Source organism: Colletes latitarsis, chromosome 10 (assembly GCF_051014445.1).
Source record: "Colletes latitarsis isolate SP2378_abdomen chromosome 10, iyColLati1, whole genome shotgun sequence".
In the NCBI taxonomy this organism is placed as follows: Eukaryota; Metazoa; Arthropoda; class Insecta; order Hymenoptera; family Colletidae; genus Colletes; species Colletes latitarsis.
The window spans coordinates 9,249,746-9,255,786 of record NC_135143.1 but is presented as its reverse complement, the minus strand read 5'-3'; the positions used below and the strand labels follow the sequence as shown (position 1 = coordinate 9,255,786).

The following is a 6,041-nucleotide window of genomic DNA, read 5'->3' as shown; positions in this document are numbered from 1 at the left end:
ATATTTATGCAGATATGTATTTATTCATTCTATTCAACGATGCTCTTCGAACTACTCTTGCTCGTATGCACGTCTACGTGCCTACACTTTGACCAATCGATTTATGAATTTCTTTAACTGATACGTATGTGCAATAGTAAGGCAGAAACGAGCCGATACCTTAAACGGGAAAGGAATTACTCGACTCCTTTTAGGGTTGGATATATATGCGACATTATTCTTTAAGATTCAGACCATATAATAAAATCCAAGCCAAATTTTATGAAACTTTACACGCATGTTCGTTAGATGTACCTAAGAATTTAACCGTAATTGGTTCGTGCCACTTCTTTACTTTAAAGAAGAAATCTTACATTTAAGTGCCTACAAATCGTGGACAAAAGATATTAAAAGATAGTCGAATTAAATGTTATTCCATTTCTAGAGTTCTAGAGATTTGTTCGAAAATTAAATCCTCCCTTTTTTTTAGAAATTTAATTTTATTTTAACTATTTCTTGATATTTTTGCCATTTACACTTAATTTTAAATAAAGTAGAAACTACTTTACATTTTAAGTCGACGGTGATCATTTTCATAGTTTCAACGAGAGAAATAAGATCCGCAAGTTGCAGTTTGCATTGTATTACATCCGAGGTTAGAGCCTGCGGAATAAATTAAAATAATATGTAAAACGATACAACTTCTTCTTCTTACGTAAATATTACAATAAATTATGGACTTAATGGCAGCACGTAAAATCAGTACGCTTCATTATTCAAGCGATCATAGATGCACGTAACAGATATTCGAAATGACTTGGTAAATTGAAAGTACTACATAATTCGCTACCGACGATAAAAGCGGGAATGCGCAATACCCAAATAGTAGTATAGACGAATATTTGCATACAAAATAATTATACGTTACAGCAACATTTGTTTTGACTTTCAATGGCCTGACAGATGAAAGAATCGATTCGAGAAGAAAAGAAGTTCCAGGAACGTCGTTCTTTCATTGAATACTGTTATATCTGTTTGACCAAACCAGTAATAGGATTTTGAACGATTCTTACGTGAACAGTAATTGTATACAGACAATATTACATGTCGGATATATTATTCAGATAATTCCATATTGTATTATTAGTTGCCTTATTATATTTTAGAAGTAAAATTTCATTTGTTCATCCCAATATTGGTTTAAAAAATTTGTTATTAGATTGTAATTTATAAATGAATTTATGAATGAAACGTACACAGAAATTAGTTTACGATACTCGTTATGTGTGAATAAAATTTGCTTAAATTTGGCTCTTTGTCTGTAGTTTGGTAACCCCTGCAAATACGTAAGTTTCACTGTACTTGAATTTGTATACATATATACTCACAGCAGCGACGTCAATCTAAGTGCGTTATGCGAGCGCTTTGAAGATACGCGCAACGTGTTTCGCGGTAGAGGTGATCGTAAAGAAATGATTATATGCACATGTTACGTTGCAACATACTTTTTTTTTCAATTCCTAAAGTACTACCGATAATTATAACTTTTGCAGAACGCGGACAGAATCGATAATAACTAAACGTATAATATTATATATTATTTATAGCACGCGGCTTACACAACATACATTTCAAACGAAATAAACTTTGAACAAGTGAAAACTTCCGAACAAATATATTTAAATAATTTCTATTGCAAACTTCAATTTTATATATTTGTGGAGACTTCAACGACGGGAAAACATTATTTTGCGTTCGATCGACGACGATTTTCTTTTATTCGCAAACGGTTATTAAATGAAATTTATGCATTTATCAATCTTCCGCGTTGCGTTAATCCTGAAATTATCCGAATTACCTTAGGTAACATTTTAATTACGAGTGTTACGATACCTGGGATGGAATAAGGTACATTTTGCGGCTGCGGTGCCCAGTAAGCCTGACTGATTGCAGGATAATGACTCTTTGATCCGAAGCTGGGCCCGGTATACTGTTTCCGGCTCTTCATCGCCATCGTCGCCGATACACTACACGTGCACCCGTGCGCGGGAAATTCGAACCGGTTCGCGGGTGGTTCCAGTTACCGAATCGAACGCCAAAACCTCGCGATAAGCTTCATAAATATCACTGTAAAAGCATCCCACAACGATTACAAACGGTCGATTACGAACGATCCGAACGTTTCTTCCGCGTTTCGTAGCATACTAAAATAATAGAATCTTTACGAACGGAAACCACATAAAATTGTAATCGATCCGTAGACAACTAACGATACTCCTTACGGAAAACACGCTCGTTTTTCGTTACGATCGTCGTGCATACAACGTTTGCGTGTTCCGTGTTCGATTTAACGATTATTCCTTGCAAAAGAACTCGATCTTACGTAATCACGGTGGCGATGCTTATGCAATGCGCGCGTAAAACAATCGTGACAACAACAATAGCCCGGCGGCAACTGTGACGAGGTTTGTTTCTGACAGCGGCAACGTATCGACTCGTTCGGTCGTCCCAATCGGCTATGGAAATAAGACGGCCTGTCTCTGCGAACTGAAACAATGTTTCTTCCATCGATCCCCGCGGCGAGTCAACGTTCCGATCGATCGAACATCGTCGCGACGTTTCTGTCGTGATTCGATGCCGGGCGATCGCGTGCAGTTCGATTTAGAACAAATACACGTGCCGGAGCGATCGTTCGGGAACAGACTGCCGACGCGAAGATACCGTGACTCGAGCACTCGAAAATAGATGCCGTACGCTGTTCCAGGAACTTTTGGCCACCGTGCTCGTGAACAATAATGATAAGGCGTACACGATCGCGCGACGAACAATAAACGACGCACTGTTCACAATTCACCTTTCGTCGTAAAACTTTTTTATACCACTGAACGGAATTCTATCGATCGATCGATCGATCGATCGACCAGGCGCACCGTTACGACACACGTATTTCACCAGCGCGGTCATGGAATACCTACGCGCGCGCGCAGTCCACGTTCACGTACACGTAAACAATCGTGTGTCGTCGATGTATAGTGCGGCAGAACACGCGACCGTTGTCTACCGGTTACCATGAACGAACGGTAGGACTCGGTTCGTCGCTTGACACTCAACAAGTGAGAGAACCGGCGTTCGCCTCAAGCCTCCACCGCCTCTCGGTCACTTCGTGCTTCTTCGTGCAATTACGACTGTCCTCTTTACCCCCCGCGCGGCCCCCGACGCGCCCACACCGCCCCCTCTTCTGTTTTCGTTCGAACCTACTCGCTCTGCCTTCTTTCTACCTTCGCTTCTCCTTCCATCCGTTACTTCTCTGCCACCTCCTTCGCCCCCCCCCCCCCACCCGTGCATCAAACGTCGTTCAATTTCCGCTTGTGTGTTTTGCGTGCGCATATAAGTCTGTCGTTTCTTTCTTAGCTTCTTCCCCGTTCGTACGATCGCTGATAACCGTTCGATTCTTGGGACTCTTGAAACATTCAAAACTTTCGAGTCTGTTATTCGGATTCAAATAGTCTTGAATTTTGTACGAGTCTCGAAGCTTTTCATCCCTTGCCATACAATGACGAGTCTGACTCGTCAAATTTTACAATTATAAAATTGACACATTTTTACATTCACGAGGTACTTGTGAAACAAATCTATTCTTTTTCGTGGCCATTCCTCGTACGAACAAATTTAAACGAAATTAAGTAGTATGCGTTTAAAAAATTATTTGGAATTAAATCGTACGTCAAGAGGGTTAAACAAGCTTTGGAACGTTTTGCATAAGTAATTGTTAGTTTCGTAAAACCCTCGAAATGTTCGAAACAGTGGTGCTCGGATATATGACCAACGATCGGGACCGTGATCATGTATCTGAACAGGTGGAGTTCCGAGAATTGCACAATGCTGCGTCATCGAGTAGGTTAATACGATACAGCGTCGAATATCTTTGGGAGACAATACTGATGCAACGGCCAAACTTTTATTTTTTATTATTTTCTCGTAACAAATTTTTTAAACAGATTCGTCACATTTTTCTGATTAAAACGAGACCAAATGCGACATAATTTGGATAATATTTATATATTTGTTCAACACCAGCACCTGAAATTAGTGGGGATAGGTCGTAGTCACATAAGCAAATAAATTCGTTGCCATATATCGAGACACATTTTGTCAGGAGTATTGTCGAATTCTATGAAAAGAGATTTTCTTTTTAATAGAACCCTGTATTTTTATATATTTTCGAATCGTTTCTACACATGCTCGGGATTACACTGTGTCGTTGATAATAGCAGGAACGATTAACGTACTTTAGCACGATTTTTCTTTTACCATTGGTATGACGTGTTGTCATCAAACCGCATTAAGAAACTGGAAGACTGATAATAAAGGTCAGTGAACTGATTAACGTTTCCTTTACCACTTTTTATTGCGTTTTGCCTATTCTCTTGCACAATACATTGAATTCTTTACAGCCAAATAGCATTAAAAATTCAAGAGATGTCCCTGATATTTGTTTATATTATAATGTGAAAGATAGAAATATTTAACGACTTGATAATGTGTCTGTTTCTTTTCACAGCATTCTAAGTGGTGGTAACGTTATTTGAAATTTTGTGAATATCAGTGTACTTTCATTGTAGACAATTTTGAGACAGATTGCTGTTTGAAGTGACAACCATCAGTGACCGTCACAGCATTAATAGAAAATTCAACTTAAAGACGTGAAAATAATTCCAGAAAGATTATTCCTTCTTTTCGCTAAATGACAATAATCCATAGACTGATAACGTTTTGATAAAGTGTCCCAATACATATGAGCAGCAATGTGTAAACAGTTTTACAAAATTCTTCGATAGAGTCCCGAGATATAAAGTAGCTATAAATATCCTATACTATAACGATTCATACATATCTGTATAAAGAATTAAATGCACGAAATGCTTAATTAATTTTATCAGATTGTTCGAAATGTGTCATTATAAAGATAGCCCGTGTTATATCAGGCGAAGATGAGTAATAGTATTTTGACAATCGTAGTTGAGTTACAACGATATGCCTCAACGTTGATAAACGATAATAGATACACGCGACGTATGTGACATTATCTGCGCATGGTAAATATATATGTATACGCGGCTAGAAATATAATTGCACTTGTTTACGAGGAAGGCTCTGTGCCAACAGACACGAAACTCATGAGTCATAAGCACCAATGATTATCAACTGGCTGTACACATTTATTTAGGCCACGATTCTCTAAGGTGACAATGAATGCGGCCAACAACGAGCTCAGAAATATTCTCTTTTGCTAAATTTTAGCAACGATATTCGAACAATTATACAATGTACAATAAAACGTAAAACTATTCACGTTATCAAATTTTTATGCGTAATTGGTGTTTCTGATAACAATAAGATTTTCCATGGAAGTTTCCAGGTACTTTTCTTTTAAATGCAATGCTACACATACGTTAACATTTTTCACTTCGTCATATATTTACTGATTTAATTTTAGTAAATCATGGTGTTTTATTTTCTTAAATTGATGGGTCCATTTAGGTTCCTGATGGAATCATCACTATGGAGAGATAAAGGTAAACTTTATTTTATTTCAGTATATCGAAGACTGATTTTACCAAAGGTTTTTGGTGTAAGTGGACAGATTCTTCAAAATAGAATCGTTGTTCTTTAGCAGTGCCTCTTTTAAACTTTCCCATACATTCTTTCAAACAAACCATCCCTCAACGCCAGATAGATACGCGACCTCGAGTCAAAAGCCATCCACGAGCGTCTTGGGTTCCATTCATAACATTCTTTCAAGCCACGTGCAGACTGTCGTCCTGTCGTAAATCATTCTACGACAAATAGCGAGGGGCTAACTACCTTCAAAACACTCCCAAAACGCGTCGACGTTAATACATAAATATACTACACCAATATCTCCACGTACGAACCGAAATAATTTATTTGCAACGAAACCATTGATTACCAATGAACTAATAAAGCAACTTCCTCCGGTAGAATTATTCACGATCAGTTTATCCTAATATCGGTATAATACAAGAAATTAAATTCATCAA

The 6,041-nt window shown here is 37.9% G+C and overlaps 1 protein-coding gene across 17 annotated transcripts in view; it reads right to left on the bottom strand.

Annotated features, from left to right (window-relative positions):
* LOC143346633 (CUGBP Elav-like family member 1-A) overlaps nt 1-6,041 on the bottom strand; it is a 504,287-nt gene that overhangs the window by 65,767 nt on the left and 432,479 nt on the right. The window lies entirely within an intron of this gene.